General features: G+C 34.4%; 1 long non-coding RNA gene across 2 annotated transcripts; it reads left to right on the top strand.

Moving 5' to 3' along the window:
• Nucleotides 1-3,380: 3,380 nt before the first annotated feature.
• On the top strand, nucleotides 3,381-13,117 carry LOC122034318. 2 transcript variants are annotated; one of them, XR_006126681.1, is made up of 6 exons: nucleotides 3,381-3,554; nucleotides 3,635-3,722; nucleotides 4,444-4,595; nucleotides 5,509-5,587; nucleotides 5,695-5,831; nucleotides 12,091-13,117. It is a non-coding gene; the product is annotated as an uncharacterized LOC122034318 (long non-coding RNA). The 2 variants fall into 2 exon arrangements; XR_006126680.1 differs by having other exon boundaries at nucleotides 5,492-5,587.
• The last annotated feature ends 487 nt before the right edge of the window (nucleotides 13,118-13,604 follow it).

Raw genomic sequence — 13,604 nt, 5'->3', positions numbered from 1 at the left:
CGAGCATGCAGAAATTGATGTGTCTAGAGGACCTGACATTAGGATAAAATTCAACTAGGTCTGAGGATCCGATAGTTGGTACAAAGCCTAGATAGGTCAAAAGATTGACTTGATATCTGGCAGGAAGTCCAACTGTATCCGCGGGGCCTGACAGCTGGCCAAAATCTAGTTGGATTTACGGACTTGACAATTGCCATAAAAACTTGGTGGGTTAAAAGATAAGTTAATAGACTGTAAATTGGTAAGTAAAGGTAAGTCACTGGAGGAGAGTGACTAAGTGAGGACGAGTCCCGGTTGAAGAGACAGTAAGTGTCGGTCAAGTTTAGGTCCATTTGGGAAACCTAGTTGAGACCTTGACTAAATCTTGATCTCAGATAGACAGGTTCTAATTACTACTCCTTATGTTTATTGTACTAACTCTGTATTATAGGGTATTATCTATTTTGAGCTAACATGGACTTGCAGGATTGATTGGCACAAATTCTCCTTGGATAAACAGTTCTGAAGGCGCCTCCAAGCTGGCTAGAGGCGTCTCAGACCTAGCTAAAGGAGCCCTCGCGCGTGGGCTAAAGGCGCCTTGGATCTGATGGAAGGCGTCCTCTCGTGTGGACTGAAGGTGCCTTAGAGTTGATGGAAGGCACCCTAAAGAGGATCAGAACGTTGCTTCATCGTGGATGAGAAGAGATCTTCTGGGGATAATGCTTTAAGGTTGAAGGCGCCTCTATGGAAATTGGAAGCACCCCCAACAACCTTTAAGAGGGTTGTTCGAGCAGCATTCAAAACATAACTTGATACCGAGCTTCTACGACTCTTTTACTGCCTCGATTACGATTTGTTGCTACTGCACTACTACTCCATGATATCCAACCGCTACCGGCAGACCGACATCAACACATGAGCATGTTCAAATTCCTATCTACTAAAGTGTTGATAACAATCTTAATTTATTGTTTACCTTTCATATTGGGAAAAAAAAGAAGTGCAGGTTGTTACACTATCCTATTTTCTACTTGTACTCAATCGCCTCTTCCGATGGTTTTGGAAAAGACATTTAGTAGATTACCCATTGATAGGTCCGCGGGACCTGGGTCTTGGAGTAGGAGTCGTCAAAGACTCAGAACCAAGCAAAATCGACTGAGTTTTCCATGTGTATTGCTTTCTTTAATCTTTCCGCTGTAATTTTATTTTTTACTATGATTTAAATTTAAATAAGTAAATCGTGATCCCCCCACTCACGATTCAATATATCCATGACTACTCGATTAAACCATTGTAAGATTTCTTTTAGAGGTTCTTTGAATTTCTACCTGAAAGCAAACAAATCATGTGGTGTTTTCTAATATCTCCGACTCGTTATAAAGTATTGCATGAATACAACTTTAAATTTATCACAAGTTTGAATTGAAAAAGTAGGGAGTCAACTAAATCATCTCTGAGCTTAATCCGAGAGTGTGGTTAAGAAAACTTGACACTTGACACCATTTGTATATCGGTGTAATAAAGAGGCATTCTAAAACTCACAGATTTGATCATCTGAATCTATAGTACCATAATATTCCTCAATATGCAATATTTGAAAGTGTTTTGGTAATTCATCTTGAAGGATATCTTTTGAGAATGGAGGACCTCAAGTGGATTTCGATCTGCCAAATTTTGGGTTTGTTTGCCTTGGAAAACCTCGATGAGGAGTTTCTCTTGAAGATTCTACAAAGAGCTCTCTAATGACGAACTTACCAATTTGTATGGAAGAAGCAATTTATGGTGTTCCGATAGGCCATGATACCTTTTGATGCACTAGTGTCACTTCAACTGTTTGGGGTGGTGGTTCACTTAAAAGATTGACTGTGGGAGGATGCAAGGGTTGTTCCTTTTAACACCGCATGCACCATCACCGCTACCAACTTGTCAAAATCTTCCATTGCCATAGGGATGACATTAGGTCTTCTGACATCATCCATTTTTATGTTCCAATTTAGGTCTTAACTCAATATTCCCACAAATGGTGTCAATTTAATCCTGCTGCAAATGTCGACGAGTGACTCACTAATGAGTTGGTTCTGTTGCCAACTTAATCGCCAATCGTTGAGTAACAACAGACATGATGAGGTGGTGAGGAGCCTAGATGAAAGTAAACAAGAAGAAGAGGGTTAGAATAATAGTCAATGGGTTCTCTGGTATAGTCACTCTGATGCTTAAGTTAGAAGATGAAGAAGATGAGTATTATAATTTTGATATACGTAGATGTGCATATGTAACTTGGATGTCGACGGAGATACCTTTTCATAATAAGACTGTCAACTTTTTCCCTCTGTTCCTTCCCTTATGCTGTCATTATTTAATTTCTTAAATAATATTAGACTTGTTCACAATACTTCTTCTTTCCTAAAATAATCTGAGATTTATACGAGGATTATCTTTTCCTAAAATAATCTGAAATTTGTGCAATGATTTATTCTTTTTCTGAAAATGGTCCTACATCTTGTGTCGTCAAGAGGTCAGAAAGCCCAAGAGGCAGGGCCGAGAGACTAAGGAGTCGGGAGGCTCGAGAGTCAAGGGGCCCATGAGGATTAAGAGTCGGGAGGCTAAGGAGCTGAGAAGTCCGAGAGTCAGAAGGCTTTAATCTTTCATGTTGAAATCACCTGCACTTTTTATCAATCTTCTCTACTTCAGGTGTTGTTTACTAGTTATTCCCCTATCCTTGACAAGATAATATTGATGCAGAAGTTTATAGATTGATTTAAGTAAATCAATTTCCCTCCTTTAATATATTTTTTCTCTTGACTAATGATATGCTCAAAGGGCAAATGCCTCCGCAGAAAACTTGCTCAATCCGAGAAACAGACAACTGGATGTGGAGCCATCGAAAGTCGTATTAACACTCTGTTGACTGTCGCCTCCCAGCGCTAGCATGTGAAATAAGTACATTTCTGTGCGTCCGAGGAATGTCGTTTAAATGATATAAATCTTTCTATTTTCTTCCTTTTCTGTTATTTTTTTTCCTAAGTGCCATTTGTCTTTCCCTTATCCAGCCTCATCTAACAAAACTCAACGTATCTTGCCTGACAAGGCATGCCATCCAGTCCTCCTCATCAAAGACATAGTTCTATTTTTTTCTTCTTTTTATTTAAATAGTATTTCATTCACCTTTAGTTAAATACTAAATAAAAATTGTGTCAACTAGTGAGATTACTTAGAAACGATTCTATGTGATGAAATTTTCAATGAGCTATATAGAATTATTAGAGATTTAGATACGGCGGAATTTATGTCTGTTAAAATGGAAGGATGTAGACAGATTTTTTAATAATAAACGATAAAGATAATGGATGTATTATTTTAATCATTTAAGAATAACGATCTGTGAGGAAGAAGTTGGTGGTTTGTGTCTGGGACTTTCGATTTTCGCTTCCCCTCTCTCTCATTCGCTCGCTGTCCATCTTCGCCTTGTTAATTACCCTGCCTGGCTCGCGAGAAGGTCGGTCTGCCCGCCGTCCTCTGCATCTGCGCTCTGTCCTTACTCCTTCCTCGCCGGCCTCCTCCGATCATCCGCTCAGGTTGGTCCACTCCTGCACTCGACCCTGGGATCTCCTTCGATCTGTTATTCGATCCAAACATTACTGTCTTGATTGTACAGATTGACTCCGTGCGCCTAACTCTTCGGAGTGCCGGCGATGCCCAGCGGGGAAACTGGTGAACGAACTCAATCTGTGATGCCTTTCCAAGTTAGTGCCCCTCGGGAAAGTTTTCCCTTTTGTATTGGATTTGTAGAGTAGATCTCGAACTTTTTTTATTCGATGTTGTTGGAAAATGCAACTCGTTCGCGAGAGGAAGAATTTAACAGGCCATTTTATTTAGTAATAATTAATGAAGACTTTAGTTGGACTTGATAAGGCAGGACTCAGGAGTAAGATTTAGTCATCTTAGCTGGTGGCTCTTTGAAAGTTATTGTCGATGTGTGTAATTCCATAAAATTTGATGATTCTGGGGAGATTTTCATCATAAGGGGTTATGTATTTATCCTTATCTACTTATACATGTTAACACGAGCGAGCATATGCCGCGTTTGGCAATTGGGGCTATTGGTAAGAAGGAAACAGGCACTAGTACGAGCAGTCATCAGCATAAATGATGTGACTGTAGGATCTATTGGTGAATTGACTGAGTTGGTTCTGTCAATTTTGTTTTACCTTGTCTCGAGTGTGTCATCATTTGAAGCAGAAATGTAAGTTGGAAACTATTCTGCTTCACGGTACTGAAATATTAGATGGTATGCGTTTCAATAGTACTAAGATACTCACCTTTCCACAAATTTACAGTTTTTCTAGGAAGCATGTTACATTTTTGAACTAGAATTCAATAAGTTCACTGATTCTTAGCCTAACAACTGAATGAGTTCAGTTTTTAATGGGTATATAAGGTAATTGGTATTAATCTGTCATGCAGATTTTGAACTGGAGACCTCATGTACTTTCCTAGTTTTGTCATCGAAGAGCAATGCCAGACATTAGTAAAGAAGGCTAAATCTAGGCTTAGGCCATCAGCATTGTCTTTATGGAAGGGAGAAGCCAAGGAGAGTACTAAAGGATAAGAACAAGGTGTCTTTTCCAGATGTTTTTATTTTGATGGAATTCAAAATGCATGCCTAATGTTAGATGTTAAACTTTCTGATTTAATTCTAGTAAGATTGTGTTATTTATTTATTTATTTTACTAGAACATTGAAATTACTTGTCAAAAGCATTAAAATATATCTTGATTGATGAAGAATAAGTATTGTAATGGTTATACTTTATGTGGCTTGTCAAGAATAAGATTACCTTCTTGCAAGTCTTCGTTTGTATTAGTCTCCATTTGTATCATAGAGTTTTATTTTATACTAGTAATGAATCTATTGCATCTGACATCATGATGGCATCCATCAAGTTTACGTCAAAGATCATTTAAAGCATAAAGTGCTACACAGGCTAAGATACTATACACTTATTTTTGAAAGATGTTTGTTGACTTGTCATCCACTGTGAAAAGTTATTCTTTACTGATGGCAACAGTTTGGCACATTTTTGAGTGCATCTGAAGATTTAAGTGGAGTCTTGCATCAAATTGAGAAGATTGCTAGAGCTACAATGATTCCCAAATCACAAGGAGCATGGAGAGATATTGTTTGAGTAGTTCAACAAATCACAGTTGATCAAGTTAAAATGTTGCAACTGATATGATAAGTTTTATTCAAGTTCACTGTTTTCAAGTAATCAATCTCTAGGGCATTGTTGGTCTCTCGGAATTTAAGTTGGTTGTTGTATCTTGGTGAAGGGAATGCATCATCATCAAGTTCATAGAAAGAAAATAGAAACTAAATGCCTAAATGTATACTCAATGAAATTCTTTTTTATTTCTGATTCATTTCCAACATCTATCGGAAAAGTAATTGCTTGTCTATTTTAGGATAAAATTGTTGTGTTATTTGCTAGTAATTGGTGTCCATCTTATTCCAGGCATTTAATGTCCTTAGGTACAAGATAGGGTAGAGGTTTGCTTGTCGCTATGATGCATTCAACTCTGCTGAATATGAGCTACAAAAAAGTCAAAGAGTAAGTTGCTTGCTCATGTTGATAATTTCATTAAGAATTTGATCATGAATGTGCCTTGCATTATGCATATTCTTCCTATTTCTGATCTTTTAAAGGTGTATATATAGTTTGTCACATTGGAGGAAGTTAGAGCAATGGACCAGGGAATTAGTATTCACAAACTTTATGGTTTCGATGATAGCAGTATTTAAATACTATCCGTATTCTGATTTACGCTCATGGCAAATCAAATCACATACAAGAGGTAAATTTTGTGATACCTAAAATGTTACATTTTGAGCTTGAATCTAACAACATTTGCCTACATGTTGAATAAATGAAGATGTGGTTTACTCAGTATTATGCTTTTATCAAATATTATGTTATCATACTAAGAATTAGGATGACACATCACTACATGTTTTATGTAATGTGATTGCTTGCCCCAGTGACCTTGAGAGAGAGAGAATAGAACACTTTGTATCATTTCTTGAATGACGAACATAGTGAGAGGGTGCCTTTTTTAAAGTAGTTTTTACTTGGAACTTGGTTTCACAAGACAAGAAAAATTAGACTTAGTATGCTAGAAATGTTAAAAGTATAACAACCATCAAGTCTTATCCCACTAGGTGGGGTCGGCTATATGAATCTTTTTACATCATTGAACTCTATCTCCTACTATATCATCATCTATACTTTAATAAATTTTGTCTTATTTTATTGTTGCCAACCAAGTCTTTTTTTGATCTTCCTCTTCCTCGTTTAATATGCGTGTTTGTCATAATTTCACATCGCCTAACTGGAGCATTTATTGGTCATCTAAGTATATGTCCGTACTATCTTAAACTTGGCTTTTGGAGTTTTCCCTCAATAGATGCAACTCCGACTTTTTCTCTAATGCTCTCATTTCTTATTCTATTCATCCTCGTATGTTCACATATCCACCTTAACATCCTCATCTTTGCAAATCTCATCTTTTGCTCATGTGCTCGAGTCATAGCCTAACATTCAGTTCCATATAACATAGCAGGTCTAACTGCAATTTTGTAGAACTTTCCTTTAAGTTTTAGAGATACTTTATGATCACATAAAACATCCGACGCTCTCTTCCATTTCAACCATCATGTTTGTATTTTATGTAAGACATATCTCTCAATCCCTCCATCGTTTTGCAAAAATGATCCTAAATATTTAAAGCTCTTAATTCCGCGCAACTCGTCATCTCCTATCTTAATAATTGTCTCATTATGTTTAATATTGCTAAACTTAAATTTCATATATTCCATCTTTATTCTACTAAGCCTAAAATATTTCCCTTTTAGTATTTCCTGCCAAGATTCTAATTTAACATTTACTTCTTGTGTTTTATCTACCAAAACAATATCAACTAAAAAACAACATGCACCACAGTATTGTGAGTTCGTCCAAAATTAGTGTAAAAAGATAGAGACTTAAAGCTGATCCTTGATGTAACCCTATTTTTATTGGAAATGCTTCAGTTACTCCGTCTGAAGTCTTTACTCTGGTTGTTACATCTTCATACATATCCTTAATTAGTTCAATATATATCACACTAACACCTCTCTTTTTTAGAATTCTCCATATAATTTCTCTGATTCTATCATAAACTTTTTCTAAGTCAATGAATATTATGTGTAGATCTTATTTTTGCTTATGATATTTTTTAATCAATTGTCTAAGAATATATATAACTTCTATTGTTAACCTTCCGGACATTAACTCAAATTATTTTCGGTCACTGTGGTCTCCTTCCTTAATCGTTTTTTTATTATTTTTTTTTTCAAAGTTTCATAGTATGACTCATTAGTTTAATACCCCATAGTTTGTACTATTCTGTACGTTTCCCTTGTTCTTATATAAGGGAACTAGAGTACATATCTTCTATTGATTAGGCATTTTTTTCATTTTCAATATCATGTTAAATAATTTTGTAAGACATTCAATACCTTGTTTCCCTATGCAGTTCCATACCTCTATTGGAATATCATATGGTCCAACGACTTTTCCAGTGTGCATCCCATTTAAAATTTATTCTACTTTTGAAGTTTAAATTCTACGATAAAAATTTAAATTTCTATGCTCATTTGACCTACTTAAATTACTTAAGTTAAGTTGGTTACCTAAACTTTTATTAAAAAGTTAATGAAAATACCTCTTCCACCACTCTTTTATTTCTTCATCGTTTACTAGTACCCTATTACATTCATTTTTAATACATTTTATTTGGATAAAATATCTTGTCTTCCTTTCTCTCACTTTAGCTATTCTATAAATGTCTCTTTCCCCTTCTTTTGTATCCGATTTTTGATATAATCATTTAAAAGTTTTATTTTTTGCTTCATTCATTACTTTCTTAGCTTCTTTCTTGGCTATTGGCTATTGTTTATTTTTTTTTTTAAGTTTTCTTCGTTGTTACAAATATATAATTCCTTATAAGCTATTCGTTTGGCCTTCACTTTCTCTTGTACTTTTTAATTCCATCGTCAAGATTCCTTACTTAGTGATGCATATCCCTTTGACTTACTGAGTACACTCTTAACTATTATTTTTAATTTTGATATCATCTTATCTCATATCGTATTAGAGTCGTCATATATTCCACCTAATGCTCGCACTCTACCTCCTCCTTAAATATATTTTGCTTCCCATCTTTTGACTTCCATCACTTAATTATAAGAGTCATATATATTTTCTTTCTATTGATACTATATTTGAGGTGTCGTCTCGACCATTCTTGAGGTCCTAGGCGAAAAAAATAGAATTTAATATTTTTTAAATAAATCTTGAGGCCCTAGGTGAAAATACGAATTTAATATTTTTTAAATAAATATTATTAGAAACATTTAATTTTGTTACTTATAGTTTTTAAATAAATATTATTAGAAGCATTTAATTTTGTTACTTATTAATAAAATTTATTTAGCCAAAAATATTTAGCTAGAAAATATCGATGGTGAATTATTAAAAAAATAGTGAAAGAAAAATAAAATTTAAGAAAGAAATAATACTACAATATTAAATATTCTTTTGACTTTTAAAAGTATTTTTATAAAAAAATATTAATTAAGTATAACCAATAAATATTTTTAATTTATTAACAAAATTTAATTTTGATTAATAAATTAAAGTTTTATTGTAAAAATTTTAAAATTATTAATTAAATTTTAATAAACAAATAAAAAAATTATCAAATAAATCTAATTTTAATAGTAAAAAATTAAAATGATCAATTAAATAGTAAAAAAAATAAAAGAAATCCAGATTTAATCTATAAAAATTTTAAAATTGTTGACCAAATATAGTTTAGTTAGTAAAAAATTAAACTTACTGATGAAAATAAATCTCGACTAAAATTTATTTTAGCTATAATTTTAAATATTTAATATCCAAACTCATATGTTTTTAAATTAATATTCATATTTAATTTATATAGGTATATATATGTAAAATTTATGAGCCCCAATATAATAAGGGTCCTAGGCATAGACCTTAATGACCTATGCATTGAGTTGGCCCTGAACATTATTAATCTATATTAGATATTTAAACTTTCTCCAGAGATGACTTTACAATCTTTACAAATTTTTTATCTTTCTTCTTAACTATAAGAAAGTCAATTTATAATTTATTATTCTTATTTTTGAACATGACTAAATGTTCTTCTTGTTTCTTACAAAATATAATTAAAAGTAGAAACAATAAAATTGAGTAGAAATAAATTCAAGAGTACTTTAGGTTAATGAGCTATCAGATGTAATGGGCTTAGTCCTACACTCAGGCACGCAGCTGCAGATCAATACAATTACAGCCTTGAGTCATTCTTGTAGTGAAAATATCAAACCATCAGCTGTGTTGTCAAGTTGTGTTGGCTGCGACTAGTTGAGCTGACAACACAAGTTTTATCCCTCAGTTCTACCTTATGAAAGCATTATTTTACCAGTAATATCCAATTAAATTACTTTTTATTTATTTTTCTAGAGTTTTCTTCAGTCTTTTGTTAACATCTTCAACTCTAATTAATTTTTCTTGTTAGCTATATAATCTATTTATGGCATTTTGAACATGCCCATACTCTTTACTAACTCAACATATTTTGTTATCTATTGGAACTAAACTTGATTGCTCCTTAGTAGGATTTTTTAATTTGATAGTCGCACACATTCATCTTAGCATTTTCTCGTTCCTACATTAATTTTTTTCTTGTACATTTTTGTCTTCCAAGTACCTAGCGTTCTATACAAAAACTATGGGTCATGCCGCATTCTTATATAGCTTGTATTTTATCTTTAGGGACATTTACAATGACACGACCAGACAAGCTTGTTTCTTTTCTACCATCTACTCTTTGTTTTATTAATGATTTCATGATAGCTCTGTCAATTTCTCCTCCTTTTTAATAATAGATCCAATATATTTAGAATTCGATCAGAAATTTCATTATTATTCATCTTTATTTATTTCTCTTGATTGTTTTATTATTGTCATATATTCGTCATAATCAGCAAGCCTCATTTATCCTAACTATTGGAGATTGGCTCAATGAACCTTATCCCTCCATTTTGCTCTTCGAAACTACAATTCATATTTTCAATTTAGTTAACTTAAAACTTTGTGATTTTTTTCTCCAGGAAAAATAATCAAAATAAAACAAAACCCATTACAAAGAGGGATCAGTATAATATTTCTTATAACATTGACAATTACTTATCTACGGTATTAAATTTAATAATTACAATTTCTCTGCACCCGACAGTCCGATTGTTCGTCCACTGTCGATGGCCTCTAAGCGGCCTCCAACCGTCTGTCCCGATCCAAACTACAACCTAAATATGAATGTAAATTCAGGGAGGGATCGTAGTCAATTGTAGTCAAATTTCTGTCAAAATCCGACCACAATTATAGAGCATTTTTATTATTGTGGACTGTGTGATAAATTCATAAATATGGGGCTATCAAGTGCAGAGAAGTTGCAATTATTAAATTTGATATAGCTGACAAGTAATTCAATGTTATAGTAAATATTATGCCAAATATTATAGAAGATTTACTATTTTACAAAGAAGTGTCGACTAAATTATTATTAGATGTTGTGCATATTAAAGTGGTAATCATGTTAAAGATTATAATATTATATTCATGTCCTTCATAATTCGTTCCCAGATTATATAAAAAAGGTAAATTATAAAATCAATTTATAGTCAATCATCAAATTATTTGATTAAATAGTTAGGGAGTGGGAAGAAATTTTTTTTTCAAAGATAATCTTGTTAAAGATCTTCAGTATTTGGGAAGTTCTATTTGCTATACTACTAGGACCTAATGATTGTCACTATAATTGGATCCAGGGTCACAAGTTAAATTTCTTTTTAAAGTGGGGACTTAACAGTGAAGATATACCATGCCTATTCCTAGCCTTCCTAGTATGGTAAAATTCAATAAATAAATAAATAAATCAATCAATCAATTTATGGTACTTTCTTTCCAAATGAGATGTACACTTTCAGTAAAAATTTAAAAAAAAAAATCGTAATTACGTTCATTTTAGGTATTTTTACTATTTATTTTTAAATTATATGAACGAAGGTAAATTATAAAATTAATTTATAATCGATCATCAAGTGATTAAGAAATAAGAGATTTTTTTTTCGAAAATTAATCTCTACATTATTATAGTAAATAGGTCATCTCTAATAAACTTGAACAAATGAAATGTACACGTAAATAAGAGAGGCAGCCCATGGATCCATTTTTCTCATAATACTCAAGTGATAAAAATGGCCTCATCCTATTCTCTTTGTTGTTGTATTTCAATACATTTATAATAGAAGGGACTGTCTTTTTGAATGCTTCGATTTTGTGCCGTATTCATTTGTCTCTCGAATTATCAAAGTACTTTTTTCCTGGTAGTGGTAGGTAGATAGACATCATAAACAGCACGATGAGTATCAATACATCAATCTTATAGTACTTCTGTACCTTTCCAATTTAGAATCTGCCAACGAACTACAGCAAGATGAATGAATGTTATAATAATCTGTATCTTTAGAGTTTGAGACAACATGATGCAAAAGGTTGGAACCGCCAACCCAGCGGCCCCCTCACCCCGGCCCCACAAGTATGAGAGGGAGTAAATCACGGTGAATACGGGCCCAGTTATGACATGGCGGTCTTAGGTGTTTAGCACGGACAGATATTGATATTATTGCAATTGCTGCCGCAGACCTTCGACCTCCCGACTCATGATGCAAGAATACCATGTCATAACCGGCTGATCCCGCCCGTGGGGGCTAGAGTTTGAGACAACATGAAAACACAGAATCGAACTTCTTCTCGGGAGCGTACATTGCAACACCTATGCTTTTAGTTTATGGTTTCTATATTTTATCGGTCTTACTGTAGAATTGTAGATTAGATCTATATTTTTATTGATATAAGCCTTTGTAATGATATATATGGGTTTACTGCCAATTCCTTGAACTGATTTGGCTCCTGTACTTTTGTAGAATTCTCATCACGGCAGCTGCCCTGTGCTCAAGGGAGAGACATGGGCTGCAACAAAGTGGATGAGAGGTAATATTGATAAGTAAATAAGGTTGTGATTCCGGGAGTAATGGAGGTGTAATAGTTATGTTGAGATGGAGATCAAAATCCGTGGTCAGACGGACGACCGACTCAACTTGGTCTCCCCAACCCGATGCCCGACGCATTGGTAGTCAAGCATCTGTCACACGCTCAGATTAAATTAATAATTTTTACTCAACTGAACCCCTTAACCTACATTAAGGTAGTATAGTAGAAGACCGAGTCATTTCTCACGTGAAACTAATGATAATACATTTGTTTTCAGATAAAATCAAATTAGGGATTTGTTTTTGAGGATTTCTATATCTAATGCAACAAAAAAAATTCTAACTAATAAACAACTATAAATCTATAGTACATTGTCACTCTATACTATGTATAACATCATCAATATAAATAATATGAGAGAAATAAAACTAAAATCCTATCTAACTATCGAAGGCAAACTTGTGCCACATTATCACCCTGCGACAAAAGAATATCTATCAATATACATAACATAAAAACATAACAAATAGCTCAAACATGTATAAGAGAAAAACAATAATAAAACAAATGCAATTAAATTAAACAAACTTAACAGCTATTAAATAAAACTTAAGTACGCATAATTGATAAATCTACACCACATTGTCACCCTATGATACAAGTTTAGCAATCATGCATAAAACCAACCAAAGTTAACAAAACCTAACAAAGTGCAAGACTAAAAAATCTAACATTCATCGTAACATAACTACAAAATCAAATGTGAAAAATGAACTAAGTTAACCAAACTCTCTCTTCCACGATCAACTCCAATCCGACTACTCGTCGCCGTCGCACGAAGAGCCCCAATCTGAACCACCAGAGCCGGTGGACAGCAGCAAGACACCAGCGGTGCTTGCGTCAACAACAACAACAACAATGAACGAGTCTTCCACCGAAGAACCCCTCCAATGGAAGTTGACTAGAAGAATTGAAGTGCTGCTGGTCTCCGCAAATCTGTGCTTCTACTCACGCGAACCACGGCAAGTTTGGCCAGATAGGATGAAACCGAAGATGGAGACAGCATGTGGACACTCACGGCTGAAGTTGGATGAGTTGCGAGCACCCCTTCAGAACATCCCTGCCATCGCAACCACTCAAGCAGGGAGCTCTTGGGAACTCGATGACGGACTGTGAAGGGACTGGAACTGTGTCGCCAGAGTGGAGGATGGACTGCCGTCGCCGCTCAGAAGAACCCTCTGCCCTTGCAACCCGTTGGAGGTAGAGAACCTCAGAAAGGCACCGAAAGGTGGAGAACAACGCCGGAGAACCCCCTCCGATGAGCTGGAGATGACCGGAGCTCGTTGCCGCCGCCACTGCCTTGAACCCTACTTCTGCGACCGCTCAAGCAAGGAATCAACGAAGAAATGGAGGAAGGAGACTCACCGAAGAAAACCTCCGATGAGCT

This window comes from Zingiber officinale, chromosome 1A (genome assembly GCF_018446385.1).
Source record: "Zingiber officinale cultivar Zhangliang chromosome 1A, Zo_v1.1, whole genome shotgun sequence".
In the NCBI taxonomy this organism is placed as follows: Eukaryota; Viridiplantae; Streptophyta; class Magnoliopsida; order Zingiberales; family Zingiberaceae; genus Zingiber; species Zingiber officinale.
The sequence above is the reverse complement of the archived record's forward strand: the minus strand, read 5'-3'. Positions and strand labels throughout refer to the sequence as shown.